The sequence below is a fragment of the Pan troglodytes genome, chromosome 8 (assembly GCF_028858775.2).
Source record: "Pan troglodytes isolate AG18354 chromosome 8, NHGRI_mPanTro3-v2.0_pri, whole genome shotgun sequence".
Lineage (NCBI taxonomy): Eukaryota > Metazoa > Chordata > Mammalia > Primates > Hominidae > Pan > Pan troglodytes.
Window position 1 is genome coordinate 20837896 of NC_072406.2, and position 21103 is coordinate 20858998.

A 21103-nucleotide genomic window follows, 5' to 3' on the forward strand; every position below is an offset into this window, starting at 1 on the left:
TGTGGCCCAGGCTGGAGTGCAGTGGTGTGATCTTGGCTCACTGCAGCCTCCGCCTCCTGGGTTCAAGCGATTCTCCTGCCTTGGCCTCCCGAGTAGCTGGGACTATGGGCACCCGCCCCCACACCCAGCTAATTTTTGTATTTTTAGTAGAGACAGGGTTTCGCCTTGTTGGCCAGGCTGGCCTCAAACTCCTGACCTCAGGTGATCCACCCACCTCGGCCTCCCAGAGTGCTGGGATTACAGGCATGAGCCCCCATGCCCGGCCTTTCATTCTCTCTTACCATGGATTCCTTTTGTTTTTCTTTTATGGACTTATTTTTTTTTCCCCCTTCTTTTCTTTTTGCCCGTGGTACAGTAACTCTGTTTCTTCTTCGTAAATGTTCTCATTTTCTCTTTAGGTTTGTTATGCAATGATGATTCCCATTTCTTTATTACTAGCTCATATTTCTCCTTCAAGAGTCAGACTAATCTGCCAAGTTACTGGAAAGTTCTGCCTGGGTGAACCAGCAGCACCTCAAAAATAGCACTTCCAAAACTGAACCCAGCATTATTTCCGCCAGTGTGGTTCTTCTTCTTTTTCGTATATGTTGATGATGAGACCAGTGCCTCCATTTTCAAGCCATTTTGGGCATTAGGGTAACTTGAATGGAGGCAAAAACTATCTAATAGAATTGGGAGATTTTCTTATATCATAATGTCAGACTGGGTGTCCTGAAAACAAAGATAAATGTCTTCTTAGCTCCAAAAGTTTCCCAAACTGAACAAAACCAAGGAAAGGCCTTGTCCTAGAAGTCTCCTTTGATATTCACTTGGACTCTCAGCATCTTGTAACTTCCGCTCAGCATCTTCAAGCTTGGCTGTCTCCTCCTTGTCTAGACACAAATGGTCAGGTCAGTAGCAGCCAATGAGAGAAAGAAGTCCATATCCTTATTCACAGGGATCCATAACTCACCCCAAGCAAAGATACCTTCAGCTAAGAAACAGGGGAAAAAAGGATATGTAGCTAGGATTTTAATAAATGAAGATTACATAAGAAGATCTGAGAAGCAAAACACTTAAAAGTCTGATCAGGACATAATAGGCTTTCAAAGAACAGATTAACTGCTTCAAAATATGTAACCTAGAAAGCAGAAGTTTCCCCCACATCTCACCCTTCCCCCGAGTTAATCACTGCTGACTGTGCTATGTGTATTTCAGCAATTTTTATAAAAACAAATTAGGGGCTGGACATGATGACTCACACCTATAATCCTAGCACTTTGGGAGGCCAAGGCAGGCAGATCACTTGAGCTGTGATCACCACTGCACTCCAGCCTGGACAATAGAGTGAGATTCTGTCTCTCAGAAAAAAAAAAAAAAAAAAAAAAAATCAAGATTATCAAGTAGGCATTTTCTTTGTTTTTTATTTTATTTATTTATTTTTTTGTAGTACCCCTCTGTTTTGGAAATAAGTATATATTATAAATCCCTGTGTAAAATGGTACATTGTTTGTACTTTGCACTTAAAAGTATTTTTGTATAAATATCACAGTAAAAATTTTTTCTGTAAAAAAAATGTGTGTCCTATTTGTTGCCTGTTTTTTAGTCATTGTATGGATTCTTTCCTGGTGTTTTATAAAATATGTTTTATCAGACTTAGCTTTGCCCCAGGTGGTGGCAGGGCTGGTCTATTGTGAATTCAAAGCATGTGATCTACCAAGATTTCAACCCACAGGAAATGGGCCTGGAAGTCCCAGAGCAAGCTCTCAGTGGGCCAGCTGAGATCATGTGACCAGCCTGAACCAATCACTGTGCCTGTAGAGACACGGTGGCTCTGATTGGCCTGGCTCATATGTGTTGCTTGGAACTAGAGGTAGGATAAAGCCCACTCAGGCCACATGGACAGAAAGAAGGAAGAGAGAGAGGGCTGAAGGCAGGGGCAAGGCAAATGGGTGCTGTGTAGAGACAGGCAAACCCAGCAGATGCCCTGAGCCTAGACCTCTGGTATGCTGAATGCTGGAAGCCATTGGGTTTATTTATATATATTTCATGGTGCTGAGAAACATCTATTTGCATTATTTATTTGTGAATCATTCCTTCTATAAATTGTGTTGCTGTTTTAAATTTCCTATGAAATACATTTTTAAGTATCACGATATTGCGTAGTCAAATGTAATATTGTTTTCGCACATGGTGCTGTATACATCATAGATTCTAAATTAAAACTTTTGATAGAAATTACAAAATTTGTGTTACCTTACTGTATGGGCATAGCTAACATCCTAGTTGCTGGAGATTCTGATCTACCAATATTTCCCATGCTGAATCATAAGCTTCAGCATTTCTTTAACAATATCTCGGCGTTTGGTATAAAACCCTTTGACCCCAGATGCAGAGAATGATAGTTAGGTAAAAATGAGATGGTGACTGGTGCTGGTCCATTGGCCAAAGTTTGGAGCATAATGTTCCTGGTATATGTATGTCAGCTCTGGCTGTGATATCATATACTTACCTGGTTTTATTTTTATAACTTTGTACATGCATCTTGAATATAATATTTTTCTAAAGTTTATTATAATTAGAAGATCTTTAAAATTCCCTTTAAAATTATATTTTTTCTAAGAGACCCGGTTAAAATTAACTGTATCTATTTTTAAGGGATTGTTTTAGTTTCTAGTTTAGATTAACTAGTAGAGCACTTCTGGCTAATGTTTGATATTAGCCTGGTTTTGAATATATCTCTAATGTGTGTTATAACCCAACTGAGAAATGCTGCTTGATCTGTATATGAATACGTGAGTTCTGCTAAAACACTGAGGAACCTTGAGAGTCGCTAATGCCATCAGGGTTATTTGTTCTGAACGGAATGAACAGAATGAGTAAATCACAATTGTGAGTGGTAAATGGCCATGTTCTAGTTTTTTTTCTCATCAAACCATTTAAAGCCAAGTGAGCAAGGCAGAATGGCTGGCTACCTTTTTATTGTTTTTGTCATTTTGTTTATTTAGCTTATAATTTAATACAAGGAAATTTGTATCTGCTTTATATGGAGGCTGCCTTCAAAGTACGTGGTCAGGGTAAATTTTGAATGACCGCTACATCTTTTTTCTCCCTTGCTAGCATGAACTGTTTTTCTGTATGCATACATCTGTAAATCAGTTCATGTGCTCTACTGTTATTATATAGTTTTAAAGAAAATACATTAAAAGAAGAAAAATGGCTCTTAAATAAGAAATGCATTTTAGATTGTCTGGCATTTGGCTGTTCTGCTTATTTGTGCTCCCTTTACATCTAAATTAAAACAATTCAGAGATTCCCCATCAGTTCAGAGGTCTCTGTAGGGCCTGTATTGTTGACATGGGTGGGAGTGGAGTGAAGAGGAAGAGGAGCACAGGAGGTGCCTTAGAGAGTCCTGCTCTGAGCCCTTATCCCATAGACCTCCTCACAGAAGACACCAGGCTGACTCACTGTCCTGCCTGCTTGTCATGTCCCCGCAGCTGAGGCTGGAAACTTCTCGAGCCCCTCTCCGTAGTCCTAGATGTTAGAGGCAGAACCTGGAGGAGACAGAGGGCTGGGACCCAAAGCAGCTCTCAGATGCCTTCAACCCTTTTGAGACCTTCAAGGTTAGGAGCTGCAGTGACCTTCTCTTTTCTTTTTTTTCTCTTTTGTAATGATCTTTCATGTGAATCTGAAGTCAGTGTAATAATTTCAGTCGTCTCTTCTTGCCTCAGAGAAAATTTTGGAAACTTTCTTATGTACATAGATACATACATATATATGTATATATACACACACACACACATACATACACATCCGTATGCATGTATATATAATAAGTGTGTATGTGTGTGTGTGGTTTTGCTTCAAACTCCCTTGGACACCTTTTTTTAAAATTAATCTTCATAAAAATTATTTAAATTCTAAAGCAACTCAAATGATTATTCATTAAATAATTTATTAATGTTTTTGTAACTAATTTATTTCTTTGCAGTATGGAAAAACACATTATTTTATTTCATCTTATATTTTACAGTTACTATTGCACCATTGTTTTTTTTCCCAAACAAATTGTTAAAATCCTCTTCATTCTCATTTTGGAAGATCATTTGTTTATTAACAGAGATATAATATTAAACAGGCAATCTCAGAGCAGAATGACAGCACAAAGGTCAGGAGTGTGATATAGATTTATACACATACACACATGCATACATAAACATATATAGTCACTTCTTAGCCCACACAGATGAATATATGTATATGTATGTGTGTGTCTATATCACATGCTCTAAATAAATATATATACACTATATTTTTTCCATCCTATTTACAAAGTACAATAAGAATTCATATAAAGCATGGTGATTTTGCTGAAGACCTAGCAGCTTTTTTGAATTTTAATATATTTTGAAGTGGTAATGTTGGATTTTCCAAGCATGACTTCAGTAATAACTGAATTTTATAACTCTCCAGTGAGATACAAATCTTAATCACAATCTTGTTCATTTTTCAAGTTCACTGCATATCATCTTATTACCTTTAATGTTTTCAAATAACTTGGGATGTCATTTGATCCTAAAAATAAAAAGTAAAGGTGTATGTTTTATAGCTAACTTACAAATTCATTTTCATGTGAAAGCATCTTTTACTAAATAATTACCCATCCTCCTCTATAGACTGTAGGCTCAGGGACTACAGAAAGTAAAGTTTCATCCATGTTGAATGTTCAATTTCATTTGGCTTTGCTTTTTCGTAGTAAAAGCACCCTCTTGTTTGCTGCAGAGCAGCAAAAGCCTTTCTGAAATCACAAAATCTTTTAGAAGTTCTGACTCCAGAGAATTTGGTTTTGAAAGGAACCCTCAAAGTACCCCAGACAACACTCTCTGGGTTTACATTTTGAAAAGTTGATCTGCATTTAACACATACTGATTTTGATTACATACATAATGTAACCATGTCAAAGGTAGTAGACTTGAAAATAGTGAATTTGGATCAGATGTTAATTCTCTCAGGAGCATAAGTAAATATCACAGTAGACGGTAGGAAGTGTTAAAGGCTGGAAGAGATACATCTAAAATTATAAAGAAGTTCAAGGTGATTACTCCCAACTAGGAAGGGCTAAAGAGGTTTGGGGAAAGTAGAATTTGAGTAGAGCCCTTTAGAGTGAGTAAAATTTAGAAATGGAGAAATGTGAAGAAAAAAATAAAAGCAAAGATGTATGGAGTGAAATAATGAATGCACATTTTCCCCTAAGAAATTTCCATAGTATTCTGTTGACCTAGTAGTTCATATGTGCCCTAGTTTTATGATTAATGATCTGAAATCATTCTGGATTGAACGCATATTACCAACTTCTAAAAAAGTTTTTATTAATATTTTCAAACATAAAAGAGTAAAATGATACACTTTCATCTGCTGGCAACTTGGATAGATTTAACAGTTATCAAAATGTTGCCATACTTGATTCTTTTTGTCTTTTTATTCCCAACGCATTTCCAAACAAATTCAAAACTTAATATCATTTCACCTCTATATTCTTCAGTATGCAACTCTAAAAATATGGTTATTTTCTCATATAATCACAATGTTATTATCATACATAAAATATACAGACATTTTCCTTGTTACCATCTAATACCTGGTCCATATTCAGATATCTTTATTTGTCTCAAAAATATCTTCAACAGTTTAACCAGGATCCAAACCAGACTTATAAGGACTTGTAATCTAGACCTGTTATTTTTAATCCACACTCCTACGCTCCTCCTCCTTTTTTGCAGGGGAAGGGGATGAGTTCTTACTCTGTCGCCCAGGCTGGAATGCGGTGGTACGATCATAACTCACTGCAGCCTTGAACTTCTGAGCTCAAGCCATCCTCCCACCTCAGCCTCCCAAGTAGCTGCAACTACAGGCACATGCCACTACACCCAGCTAATTTTTTTATTTTTTGTAGAGATGGGGTCTTGCTGTGTTGCCCAGGATGGTCTCAAACTCCTGGGCTCAAGCAATCCTTCTGCCTCAGCCTCCCGAAGTGCTGAGATTATAGGCGTGAGCCACCATGCCCAGCCGCTTCCTTTTTGCCATGCAATTGATTTGTTTAAGAAACCAGATCTTTTGTTCAGCAGAATATCTCACTTTCTGGATTTGTCTGTTTACTTCTTTGTAGTGTCATTTAAATTATTGTTCTATCCCTGTAACTGGCATTTAGTCCTAAGTGCTTGATTAAAGTTCATTCTTTTTTTCTTAAAGGGTATTTTGCTGCTATATACTTCTTATTACTTCAGATCAGTAGGCATGGAATGTCTGATTGTCACATTCTTAGTGATACTGAATGATTTCATTGGGAAATTATTTTTTGATCTAGTCATTCCTTTCACATGTATTAGCTGAAATTCATCCCTAAAGGTGAACCTCAGCGACCCTGAAATACACCTCATACAGGAGAGGCAGGATAAATATACAATCTTTTTTTTTTTTTTTTTTTACTTGCCAGTCTTCAGTGAAAAGAGTTGATGGAGTTGATATAGTTATCTCCAGTGATGAGCATAGGGTTTTGGAAAGGGGAAGGGTTCTGTCTCTCTCTGTCTCTTTTTCTCCCCCATCCCTCCCCCTCTCTCTTTCTCTGCTCCCCCCACCCCTTCTTCTCTCTCCCACTTCCCCTCTTCCTTTGTCCCCCTTCTTCTTTCTCTTTCTCTTTTGTTTTCATGTTCATATTGTACCATCTTGACCAACGTGAATTCCTTCATGTTGCCTACTGGGTTTCGACACAACCTCATTTGTGTTGGATAGCTTTCTTACTTTCTGGTAAAAAAAATTCCAGGTTTATCTTGCATATTTCCTGTATATTCTTCTGTATTTCCACAGATCTGGAATTAGCAATTTCTCCAAGGAACATTGTTCCTTCTGATGATGAATGGTGTTTAGGAATCATAATCTGTCACTAGAGATGCCCATTGCTACTGGGATGTCATTATTCTAGGCCTTTACAAGGGACAGAAATAGGAAATAGATGGGTTTGAAAAGATATGAGTTTATACTGTTTCCAGTTCAGATTTAATATTACTGTTACGTATTTATTTATTGTTATTTAAAAAATAGAGATGAGGTCTCACTGTGTTGCCCAGGCTGGTCTCAAACTCCTGGGCTCAAGCGATTCTCCCACCTCAGCCTCCCAAAGTGCTGGGATTACAGACTGAACCACTGCGCCCAGCCACATCTTTTCTTTCACATTAGAAATCCTGAGTCTTGGCCAGGCGCAGTGGCCCACGCCTGTAATCCCAGCACTTTGGGAGGCTGAGGCAGGCAGATCACAAGGTCAGGAGATCGAGACCATCCTGGCCAACATGGTGAAACCCTGTCTCTACTAAAAATACCAAAAAAAAAAAAAAAAAAAAATAGCTGAGTGTGGTGGCGCATGCCTATAATCCCAGCTACTCGGGAGGCTGAGGCATGAGAATCACTTGAACCCAGGAGGTGGAGGTTGCAGTGAGCCGAGATCACACCACTGCACTCCAGGCAACAGAGCAAGACTCCGTCTCAAAAAAAGAAAAAAAAAAAAAAAAAGAAAGAAAAGAAAAAAGAAATCCTGAGTCTTAAGAGCATTATTATAATTATTTGAGTTATTCAACAAGAATTATATAAAATAGCCTAAAAGTAATAGTACCACTATCACTACTACCACCAAGATCATTAAATGAAGTTAAAGACTAAGGTTTTTTTCAGCATTTGCTCTTAAAATACATTTCACTATGGATATGCTTACAAAATGCTGTCCTAGAGTCACTTGTAATTATTTTTGTTTCTGCATGGTTATGTCATCAGCTTGATATACATTGAGGTTCATTCATTTCATCTAGTTTTGATTCATAAGGAATTTTTCTAAAACTTAACTTTCTGAATATGTGGACCATTTACCTAACTCCAAAGTGGAAGCTGTATAACAAAATACATTCAGAGAAGTCTTGCTTTCATGCCTTTTTCCCTATGCCCTTTATACTCCTTATTCTATAGGTTGCCATTTTGGTTTCCTTTTTATTATTATCTTTCTAGTGTATCTCATTGCAAATATGAGGAAATGTGGATTATATATTTCTTACCTGAATATTAATGCCCTTTTAGAGATTTTATGATTCGGAACATTTGACAGTAGAAGTGTAATCATTTAAGCATCTCCCTTGGAAATGGAGATTCTATAATGGCTATATTTTCCCCTAATTACTTCATGCAATTTGTTTCATTTTTCAAATAGGTCATGCCTGCATTAAAAGATAAAATGTTTGCTACTTGATATGTACTTGGGTTATGACAAGATAAAATAACCATTTTATGAGATGATGTAAATATTCAAGAGGCAGGCCACGAGCTTCAGGAATTAAATCCATTTATAGTTGTGTTATAATTATATGAATGTTAAAATTTGAGCTGTGAGGATCAAGAAGAATAAGGAATAACGATTGACTTGAAGAATCAACATAAAACTGATTCTCATAATTGTCTTTGGGTATTTGGTGTTTTTTGATCCAATCTGAAATATGGAAATGACTGTGTTACAGTTTGACGTCTTAAGGACTGGTACTCTAAATATAATTTCTTCCAACTTCTGAATATTTATTTACATACCTAAGTTAGAAAAATCGAACACCTGGTGTGTTAGTTTTCTATTTCCACATAATAATTGACCCTGAAACTTAGTGATTTGAAGCAATAAACATCAGTTGCTTCCTAGTTTCTTGTGGTTGGGGATTTGGGTGGTTCTGGCTCAAGTCTGTCTGCAAGCTGGTGACTGGGACCATAGGCATCCAGAGGCTTCTGTGAGGGTAGAGAAGCCGCTTCAAGCTCACGCACAGCTGTCGGCAGGAGGCTCCGGGGACCTCTTCATAAGGCAGCTTCAGCATCCTCCCCACAGTGTAGCTGGCTGTCCCCATAGAAGCCACAGCCTGTTTTATGACCTATTCTTGGAGGTGACGTGGTTATTTTCACCATGTGCTGCCAGCCATCCAGCTCAGCCTGTCCAGTCCGTGAGGGAACTGTGCCAGTGTGTGAATGCCAGGAGGCCAACCACCACACTTGGGCTTAGTATTTCTGGGGCTTTTCATAAAAATCAGAAAGCAAAAATATGGAGATTATGTGTATGTGTGTATCACTGATCCAGATATGAGGTTTTATAGTAATATGATTGCGAAATTTCAATGTCTTTTTTTTTTTTGTATTTGTTATGAGGGGGGTTTTTTTTGTGTTATCTGTATTCTTATGTTGAGGCAGGGTGTCACTCTGGGATTTTTTTGAGACAGGGTCTCAGCCAGACTGGAGTACAATAGTGCAATCTCAGCTCACTGCAACCTCCACCTCCTGGGCTCAAGCTATCCTCCCTTCTCAGTCTCCTAAGTAGCTGGGACTACAGGCACGCACCACCACACTCTATTTTTTTTTTTTTTTTGTATTTTTGTAGAGATGAGGTTTCCCTATGTTGCCCAGGCTGGTGTCAAACTCCTGAGCTCACACAGTCTGCCTGCCTCAGCCTCCCAAAGTGCTGGGATTATAAGCATGAGCCACTGGGCCCAGCCGAGGAGAGGGTTAGTTTAAAATACAACATGGGAATCTGTTTCTCAAGGTGGTTGGTATTTCTGAGATTGATCAAAAACTGAAATCTGAAGAAGAAAAGTAAGTTTTGGTGTAAACAATATGTTTTTTCATCGACCTGATTTTCCTCCCAAATGTTGAACTTCCTGTTCAAAAGTTTCTATAAAATTCATGGAAGTGGTTGCAATAGTTTTTACCTGTGGCATCATTTTGTTACCATTTAATAATGGCCGTTCACTTTTAGAAGTAAATAAGTAAGCCATTGTAAGGGAACTTAGGAACTTTGTGTGCAGTTTAGTAGCCAGCTATTCAGACTTTGATAATTTGGATTACTGGTTTCATCGTGTTTGCACACAATAGCTGAATAATGAGGATCATTAAACTTCTTGTGCAGACATATCCAACTTGTGTTTGCTGCTAACCCTGGAGGCTCTGTGCAGCTGGGGAGGTGAGGACGGGCTCTTTATTGACTTGACAAGCTGTGAGTTTGCATTACAGGCCAAGCAGCTCATGACCCATTCTATTTATGTCACTGGTTTGTGGTGGGGAAACAGGTAAAGAAATCCTGCTGAAAATCCCTCCTTCTGCACGTTTTTATGAATAACGCCAGTGTTTATAGCAGTGAGGGCACTGTGATCAAATCCTCCAAAAGCTGTAATGCTAGCAGCATGGAGCCATTGTGGGACCAGCTGTGGGCGGTATTGGTTTCTCTGTGAGACATTGCTTATTCAACAGAACGCTCTGGACGAGAACTTTACTATGCAATTAAACAGGAGAGAAAAAGTGATACTTCAGAGAGAAAAATATAGAGAAGCAAAGCACCGTCTAGAAGTATGAAACAAATAATGGTTGGCAATAAAGGCCAGCAGGAATTCAAAATTATTTTTACAACGATCAATTTAGATTAAGTGATGATAGTTTATCTCACAAGTGATGAAAAATTATATCATGTTATACTGTTAAATGTTTTTCTGTTTTGTTTAAAATTAAAAGGATTGTTTTTAAAACTGTTTTCGGTCATCACAAAAATAACCTTAGCTTAAGTCAAACTTTCAAACTCCAGTGAATTTTCTCTTGAATTTCAAAAGAGTTGGGAAAAATGGGTTACTTTAGTGCCTCTACACCAGTCTAACCCCTTGAAAACAAAAAGTTAGGATAAAAGTTTGTCTTGTCAACACTGAGTAGCCACTTTAATGTTTTTTCTTTTACTACTCAGAAAATCTGAGTGAGAACTATATATATATATATATATATATAAATTTAAAAGGGGTAATTGAACTGGGAATGTTAGGCATTTTTGAAGGATTATCTTATTATTACAAAGTTATTTTTAGCAAAATGTCATTTCTCTAAATTGAAAAAAATGAGAACATATGCACAAGCAGACATTTCTGAGATTTTAACTATTAACCCATAAAATTGGTCAACAATCTGTTTCTATCTGTTGGCCACACTGCTAATTTTAAGCCATTCTAATGGGCGCCATTATCAGGCCTTATAGGTAAGGGAGAAATGTAGGAAACATAGGGAGAGGCGGGGCATGGTGGTTCACACCTGTAATCCCAGCACTTTGGGAGGCCAAATCACCTGAAGTCAGGAGTTTGAGACCAGCCTGGCCAACATGGTGAAACCCCGTCTCTACTAAAAATACAGAAATCAGCTGGGTGTGGTGGTGCATGCCCTCAATCCCAGCTACTCGGGAGGCTGAGGCAGGAGAATTGCTTGAACCCAGGAGGTGGAGGTTGCAGTGAGCCGGGATCGCGCCACTGCACTCCAGCCTGGGCAACAGAGTGAGACTCCATCTCAAAAAAAAAAAAAAAAAAAAAAAAGAAAGAAAAAGAAATGTAGGGAGAAAATTAAAGGGCACTAGAAAAGAGTCAGGTAAGGCAAATAATATTCATTGTGTGTTTGGTATAGCTGAAAACAATGTAAAACCATTTCCGGAAAACAGAACAAAGCCTTCAGGATCTGATTGTACCTGGTGTTGGGAATGACTAGGTGGCTGAGGAAGTGGAATCTGTGTTGGCAAACAGAAATCTCAGTGGTCCTGTGACTCATTAAGCAGATGGAAGGAAGGTAGGCAGGGAGGAAAGAACAGAGGAAATGGTCTTGTATTTTAAAATATTTTAAACAGGCAAAAATAATTCTTTTACAGAAGTGTTCTCACTGCAGTAGTAGGTATTCTATTTAAAGCTGATTAATATTTCTTGAGCTGCTGTGTTTAATACTGCAAGTAATCCAAAGACAAGATACAAATCTTACTCTTAGGAAATTGACTGTCTAATGTGGATGAGAGAGACAGATCTGCACACAACTGGGACACAAAGCAACTATGGGCAATGTATTTCTTTGAAAAGGCAAGACCCAAAACTACGTACCAACCTTAATATCTAAAGGCTGTTTAAAAAAAAAAAAAAAAAAGAAAGAAAGAAAGAAGGAAAGAAATTTTTTTTTTTTTTTTTTGAGATGGAGTCTAGCTTTGTTGCCCAGGCTGGAGTGCAAAGGTGTGATCTTGGCTCACTGCAACCTCCGCCTCCCAGGTTCAAGCAATTCTCCCGCCCCAGCATCTCAAGTAGCTGGGATTATAAGTGGGTACCACCATGCCCGGCTACTTTTTGTATTTTTAGGAGAACTGGGGTTTCACCATGTTGGCCAGGCTGGTCTCAAACTCCTGACCTCAGGCAGTCCTCCTGCCTTGGCCTGCCAAAGTGCTGGGATTACAGGCGTGAGCCACTGTGCCCAGCCCAAATGTATTACTTTATGTACAAAAATACCATCATTGTAGGAGGTTTTCTCTTCCCCCTCCTTTGACCCTGTCCTTGTTGGTCTGCTATGGATGATGCACTCAACTTAGACGCACTCGATTGTGCAGCTCCTTGATCTCACTCAGAGCTTTGAATTTCACAAAATCATAGTAGGACTAGACTATGGTCAACATTTGTCTGGAAGGCTTTTTAACCAAGCTATCATTTTTTCCCCAGTAAATTAATAAAGTGTAACATACACACAGAAAAGTGAATTAATTTTAAGTGTATAACTCAAGCCATCCTTAAAAATACCTAGCAACAGTTTAGACGTATACATTGTAACAGGCATTTTCATCTTTTTTGTTGTTTTGCTTTGTTTTTTGTTTTTTGAGACGGGGTCTCACTTTGTTGCCCAGGCTAGAGTGCAGTGGCACTATCTCAGCTCACTCCTGGGTTCAAGAGATTCTCTAGCCTCAGCCTCCTGAGTAGCTAGGATTACAGGCATGCACCACCACGCCCAGCTAATTTTTGTATTTTTAGTAGAGACAGGGTTTCACTATGTTGGCCAGGCTGGTCTCGAACTCCCAACCTCAGGTGATCCGCCTGGGTTGGCCTCCCAAAGTGCTGGGATTACAAGTGTGAGCCACTGCACCCGGCCTTTTTCTTTTTTTTATACAAGTTATGTTTGTTAATTATGGATAAATCAAAAGGAGAAAAAAGGCATCCACCCAGCACAGTGGCTTAATGCCTGCAATCTCAGCACTTTGGGAGGCCGAGATGGGAGGATCACTTGAGTCCAGGAGTTCCAGACCAGCCTGGGCAACATGGCAAAACCCCGTCTCTACACACAAAAAAATACGTATACAAAAAATTAGCCAGGCGTGGTGGCACACACCTGTAGTCCCAGCTACTCTGGAGGCTGAGGTGGGAGGAACAAATAAGCCTGGGAGGCAGAGGTTGCAGTGAGCCAAGATTGCACCACCACACTTTAGCCTGGGCAGCAGAGTGAGACCCTGTCTCAAATAAATAAATAAATAAATAAATAAATAAAACATCTATAATTTTCATGTAAAGGCAATTGCTGGACATTTTAGTATATATTCTTTCAAACTTTTTTCTAAGTATACACTCATACCTTCTTGTTTGCTATTTTTATTTTCTTAGAAAAATTCCACCTTACACCTACCTTTTTCTTGGATAGACATATCATTTGTGTGTGTGCACACATGTGTATCACCACTTCAAATAACAACATGGTGTTTTGTTCATCATCTCTGTAACCGATCTCCTATTCTAGGGTATTTTAAATTGCAGTTATTCTAGTTTTTATTTTTTTATTTTATTTTTTGCAGCCATAGACAGTGCTACAAATCATATTCTTTACCCCATACCTTTACACAGCTGTCTAATGTTGCCTCAGGATACATTTCTAGAAGCGAAATTGCTGGTAAAGAGCTTGCACGTTTTTAAGTTTTCCATAATCATTCCAAATACTGGACCAACCATCTCTCCCTTTCCCCTAGCCTGACAGTACCAGGTGTTGTCAATCTTTTTCATCTTTACCAAAGAAGCCTTAAATTGTCATGTTTATATCTTCGATTACTATGAAAATGGAACATTTTTTCTTGTCTAGTGGCTGGTTTTGGTTTTTTATTCTATTTTCTACTTGCTGTTTCCTTTGCTCGTGTTTGAATAAGAACATTAATTCTTTTTTATTCAGAACAGCTGTTTATATAAGAAGGAGTAATGCTTTATTGTTGCAAGTAGTTTGCTTCATTTTGTCTTTTGCCTTTTAACTTTGCTGAGGTTATTTTATGCCATATAAAATTGTCGTGCAGTCAAATCAGCATTTCCCTTTATGGTTTCAGCTTTTGGTGAGATACTAGAAATTGTGTCCTACCCCAAGACTAAAAACATCTATATTTACTTACTTTTCTGGGAATTTTTATGGTTTTGTTTTCTTTTACCTAATTTTTAAGACGTTTGGAATTTAATGGTTTGTGATACAGCTCCAATTTTGAGGGATTTTTTTAATTAACTATACCATCCGACAAGTCATAATTGAGCTAATTCTCAATTGCACATGCGTAATTATTGCATAGTAAAGCACATGAACATCTGAAAATTATTGTAGACAATAGCTTCAGTCTCTACCTCCAACAAACATTTTCCACTATAACAGCCGGCAAACAGTAAAGTTAAAACAAAGTGACAACCAAATTCTTTGCAAGCAGTTTTCTAAGGCCCCATCCATCGATCCTGTGAATGGCTATTGTAAGATAGAAGATGTTTCCCTTGAATAACCTCCTCTTGTTGATAACTTACATTTTCAGGCTTATTTTTGCCTGCAGTCATATTTATTGATCACAACTCTCTTTTCTTCTTCCTATCATCCTCTGTCCTCTCTCTCTTTTTCCTGCCCCTGAAATTAACTCCATCAACCAACAACTGAAAATGCCTGGGTTGTCCTCACGCTTCCTGACCTAAAATTGTAATTCTTTCACTTGCTCTGTTTCTTCTCTTTTCTTTTTTTCTGTTTTCATTGATATCCCATATTTCTCTCACCTGTGCTTTATCCCTTCCCACATCATAAAGCATATTATTATGCTTTTTGGGGGGAGCTATAATTTTGAATGGATAGAAAAATACACTTAAAAGTATCATGTCATCTGGAAAATTACTACTTTCTGGATCAGCTTTTGTTTCTTAGTTTGAATTCTAACACATTTTGTTTTAATAACCATCATGTTAAACTCTGAGGACATAGAAATTAGAAAGGCTTTTTGTTCCTTTGAGGAACTACTGATAGAGCAGGGGCAACAAATCTGTGTACAAACTATTCAAATTGTTTTTTAGCCTTAAGAAATTGGGTCAGTTTCTTTCATTGTTCAGTATATTTTAGAAAAGAATGAATATTCTGCACTGATTGAAGACAGATTTTTTTTAAATGTCCATTGAGTCAATTTCATTATTCTTATTCAAACCTATATCTTTGCTGGTTTTTTGACTGCTTATTCTGTCAGTTATGCAGGGAGATAAATATGTTTACATCTGTGGCTATGATTGCAGATTCATCTGTTTCTTACTGTTCTGTCAGTTTTTGCTTTATATGTTTTGCAGATATGTTATTAGGTACATACAAATTTTAAACTGTTACAGCTTCCTGGCAAATTGGAACCTTTTATCATCAGGAAATAGCCTTTATTATCACTGATGGTTCTTGCCTTAAAGTCTTTTTTGTGTGGTATTACTTTTCTTTGTATTTGTATACATCTTTTTATAGCCTCTCACTTTCAGCCCTTCTATTGCTAGATGTTCCTCTGGGCATTAGAATATATTGGGTTTCACTGTTTATACAGCCTGACAACTGAATCACTTAGACCTTTTATGTGATATAATCATTGATATTTTGAGTTTGAAATCTACCTTATTATTTTGTGCTACTTCTTTAATGTTCAGTGGTTTTTTTTCTCTCTCTCTCCTTTCTTTTATCAGACCAAGGTTTTTTTTTTTGATCGTTCCTTTTTTCCTCATATTATACTTTGTTTGTAATTTTTGTGTGGTTACCCTAGAAATTACCATACTTTATTCACTACCTTTACGCTACATTTTATATAATAGAGGGACATTAAAATACTTTAGCTCTGTTTACCCATTACTGGCTTACATATTATTATGTTGTGTAATTAATTACGTAAACATTTGGAAGATCTGTATAAGTCAGTGAACCAGTATTTTCCAAATGACCAATGTATGACATTATAAAATAATGCATGGGTAAATTTTGTGTTCATAGTGCTAAACAGAGCAATAAATTTTAATGTAACAGAATATGAATGTCTGTTGATATGATTTCAGATTACACATTGCAACCAACTTAAAAGAAACTATCATTTGTTGCATTTAATGCAGCATTAAAGAAGAACTTACACCATTATCCAAAAAATCTTTTAAAATACTCCTCCCTTCTCTAGTTACATAGGCCTACATTAAAGAGATTTGCAAAAATTTAAAACATTGCCAGTCTTGGCTAGGCACAGTGGCATGTGCCTGTAATCCCAGCTATTAGGTAGGCTGAGGCAGGAGGATTGCTTGAGCCCAGGAGTTCAAGACCACCCTGGGCAACAGAGCAAGACGCCATTATCAAAGAAAAAACAACCAAAACATTGCCAGTCATTACCAAGTTTTTTGTCTTGGAAAATATAGTTATTTTCATAAAAAAAAGGTTATCTGTTAACATATAATGGGTTCATTGTCGTTACTTTTAAATGAATTACTAAATATTTTTAAACTTTTCAGTTTTATTTTTATTTTATTTTATTTTATTTTTTTGAGACCGATTCTTGCTCTGTCACCCAGGCTGGAGTGCAGTGCCATGATCACGGCCCACTGCAACCTCTGCCTCCCAGGTTTGAGTGATTCTCCTGCCTCCTCCTCTGGAGTAGCTGGGACTACAGGTCTGCGCCATCACACCCAGCTAATTTTTGTATTTTTAATAGAAATTGGGTTTCACCATGTTGGCCATGGTGAATCACTCCTGGCCTCAAGCGATCCACCCACCTCGGCCTCCCAAAGTGCTGGGATTACGGGCATGAGCCAATGTGCCTGGTCCAGTTTTATTTTTAATATGGTAAATATTGACAGATATAGTGCACATTTTTTAAGTTCTTAATAATTTTTAGGAATTTAAAGGGGCCCTAGGACCAAAAATTTGAGAATTGTTGCTTTAGAATTTTTTTTTTAATGTGCTGGTGGCAAATTCTTAGCTTTTGCCTGCCTGTAAATGTTTTTGTTTCATCTTTATTCCTTAAAGATGTTTTCAAAGACATAATTTATGTTTCTTTAGCACATTGAAGATGTTATTCCACTATCTTCTAGATTTCATCATTGCTAATTAAGAAGTCAGCTGTCACCTGTTTCTTCTTTGAGAGGAATTGTTCTTTTTTCCCTCTAGCTGCCCTTCAGATTTTTCCTCTCTATCTATGATATTTTATAGCTTCACTTTGATGTGCCTAGATATAGATTTATTTTTATTTATCTTGCCTAGGGTGTGTTGGGCTTCATAAATCTGTGGATTGGTATCTTTCATCAGTTCTGTAAAAGTCTCAGGTACTCTTTGTTAACATTTGTCTCTGCCCCATTTTTCTTCTAGAATTATGATCAAACATGCACTAATTAGACCTTTTATTGTATTCTCTTTGCTTCTTAGGCTATGCTCCGAAAATTTGTTTTGTCCTAATACTCAGTTTATAGTTCTGTCTTGTTTCCAATCTGTTGTTAAATCCCTCCTTTCAATTTTAAATCTCAGTTACTGTATTTTTTAATTTCTAGAAGATCTGTTTGGTTCTTTTCAAATCCACTAGATCAAGTCACTCTCTGTGACTTCCTACAACCTATATTTCTAGCCTTTGCCTTTTATTTTTTTTTAACATTGTAAGCAAAGTTGTTTTATAGTTGATAATTCTTGTATCTGTGGTCTTTGTCTCTTCATACTAGCTGTTATTTCTTAACAGTTTTCCCTGATCCCACCTTACTTCCTCATAGATTTGATTATCTTTGATTATGTGCTGCTTATTTTTTTTAAAGATAATTATCTGTATTAATATGAGACCTAGATTTTAAGATACTTCCCCTCGGGATTGTGCTGTGTGCCTGGGCACATTGCAAGTCCAAATTACTTTAAATGTAAAGTATCCTAGAACACCAGAGGTGAAAATTCATGACATTGTCGTGCATCTTTACCTTATGGGTATAGCCCATTGGGAATCCTTAGTGTCGGGAGGGAGTTCTATTAGACCTTCCACTTTGGGCAGATCCTGGGCTTTGACATTCGTCCTCTTCATCATAACCAAAGATCAGACTTGCCTAATGCGTAAATGCCCTTGGGGTAAAGCATCTGTGTTCTGCTTACCTCTCAGGGTTCCTGCTTTTCCCTTTAGCTTTGGTTCCATCACTTGTGTGTTCAACCAGTATGGGAAACTGCCTCTAGAAGTAGTGTTTTAAAATTTTAGTCTAACCATAAAAATAGAGAATGCTTACCCTCTGGATATAAACGCCATAGCAGTAACTTTGAACTCCTACATTACATGCCTTTTATGTAAGGCAAACCTCAGTACACATTGAGAGACAGTGTCATATACTTATTAAGATCACAGGCTTTAAAATCAGACTGCCTTGTTTAAATCCTGGCCCTGCCGTGTAGTAGTAACCTGTGTTAATTTATGCAAGATACTTAATCTCTCTGTGCCTTGGTTTCTTCATTTAAAAAAGCAGAATAATAGCTTGCCTCATGTGGTCATTAAGAAAAACAAACAAGGCCGGGCACCGTGGCTCACGCCTGTAATCTCAGCACTTTGGGAGGCTGAGGTGGGCAGATGACCTGAAGTCGGGAATTTGAGACCAGCCTGCCCAACATGGAGAAACCCCGTCTCTGCTGAAAAAAAAAAAAAAATACACACACACACACACACACACACGCACAAATTAGCTGGGCGTGGTGGCGCATGCCTGTAATCCCAGCTACTCGGGAGGCTAAGGCAGGAGAATCACTTGAATCCAGGAGGCGGAGGTTGCAGTGAGCCAAGACTGCGCCATTACACTCCAGCCTAGGCAACAAGAGTGAAACTCCATCTCAAAAAAAAAAAAAAAAAAAAACCTAGATAAGGCAAGGCAAGTAAATATTTAACACAGTGGTGCCTGGCCCATAATTGGCTTTCAAGTGCTTAGGACAGTCAGACATATAGTAAGTGCTCAATAAATAGTCATTGGTTATTATGTTAAGCATTTATCAAGTGTCTGCTGCACCAACAAGCGTGTGTTAAAGTCTCTTGATCTTTGGCTGTATGCAAGTTAGGAAGATGATCACCCTTGCAGGAAACAAATAGAGAACAATTAGACAGCAGTAATGAAGTTCTTTGCTGAAATAATGGTGAAGTTTTTTAAGTAACTTAATGTTTTATGAATTTATGATCAGAATAGCAAAGAGTCAGTGCTTTTTGGTGAAAGTGGTTTCTAAACTAGGACTGTGAGGAAGTGGAACCGTGAAGGCTGGCAGCAATGAGGCCAGAGGCTGTCGTGAGCAACAGCCGTGAACATGACACGGGGCCGGCAGTTCCCATCTGGATGCAGTTTTTGAAGTGTTTCTCCATATTGAGGTTCTCACTACAACCCTCTGAGGCCACTGCATTTCTTTTCACTTTGTTGCTGAGAAAAACAAGGCCTAAAGAATTGTGTGGAATAGTAGAAAGAGACAAGCTGGGACAGTCCGCAGGCTGGCGATTCCTGGTGAGGTGAGGATGGCCATATTCCATGGCCCAGAAACTTCATTTCTAGGGATGGGGCTTGGAGAAATCCTTGAACAGGTCTATTTATGAGTCAGTGTGTAAGTTTACAAGTGAATGTGTCCTACTTTCAGTAGGATGATGGACAAAAACCTTTGGCTTACTAATACCATGGAAGACAATATAGTAATTAGAATAAATAATATAGATCTCTGTGTGTCAGCATGGATAAATCAGGAGACATAAAACTAAGTGGGAAAAGCTAGTTGCAGAGGATAACTGGAGTGTGACATTGTGTGTATAAAAGTTAAAAGACAGCAAACAGTAATGCAGTATGTATTGTTTATGGACACCTACAAAGGCAGGAAAGGTACAGAGAAAAAAAACAAAGTACCAAGAACAATAAACAAAAACATACCTGTCTTAGGGCAGTGGTTGCTCTGGGGCAGGGAAGGAAGTTCATCTGAAATAAATATGGCAAAGGCTAACATATTTTATCTCTGATTATTACCTAGCTGTCTGTTATATTGTTTTCTCTGTGTGTGAAATGATATATATATATATATACACTTTTTTTTAAAATAAAGAAGCTTAAAAACAAGCTTTGGAATCAAGTAGACTTTGGTTCAAAAGCTGCCACCCATTTACTCAAATTCCTTTCTCTTGCTGATCTTCAGTTTCCTCATCTACAAAATGGGGTAATCATTACTTCTTTGATGTTCTCATAAGGACTGGATGAGATGATATTTGTAAAGTGCCTAGTATAACCTCTAACTTCTTATAGGTCCTCAATAAGTACTGCTTTTTATAATAAATTGAGTAATCCAAGGCCACAGATCTAGTCTCTGGCGGCTGTAGAATTTGAACTCAGATGTCCTGGCCCCAAGTCCAGAGCTGCTTCCACTGGCGAGAGTTGTGTGAAGAGGATGCTGTTAGTGGAGGAGCAGGGTCACAGTACCACAGCTCTAGCGACCTGCGGCAGCATCACCAGGACAGAAGCTGCCGCTGCATTACCTCCTCCTTACCTCTGCAGCCCCTCTGGGAACAATCTTTTTTTTTTTTTTTTTTTTTTGAGACGAAGTCTCACTCTGTAGCCCAAGCTAGAGTGCAGTGGCGAGATCTCGGCTCACTGTAACCTCTGCCTCCTGGTTCAAGCGATTCTCCTGCCTCAGCCTCCTGAATAGCTGGAATTACAGGTGCGCGCCACTGCACCCGGCTAATTTTTTGTATTTTTTAAGAGACGGCGTTTCACCATGTTGGCCAGGCTGGTCTTGAACTCTCGACCTCAGGTAATCCACCCACCTCGGCCTCCCAGAGTGCTAGGATTACAGGGGTGAGCCACCTTGCCCAGCCTGAATGGTCAATCTTTAAAACCTGGCAATCAAAGCCAAACCCAGAAGTGAGAAAGTCTTCACAGTTTTATTGACAATGGCATTGAGAGTATTAAGAAGAAACATTGGAATTGAGAAGAGAGAAATAGAAACTTTTTTTTTTAAGCTGCTCTGTCCAGCAGCTTAG

General features: G+C 38.1%; 1 protein-coding gene across 2 annotated transcripts in view; it reads left to right on the forward strand.

Moving 5' to 3' along the window:
- Positions 1 to 21103, forward strand: part of TAF3 (TATA-box binding protein associated factor 3) — a 195750-nt gene that overhangs the window by 166551 nt on the left and 8096 nt on the right. The window lies entirely within an intron of this gene.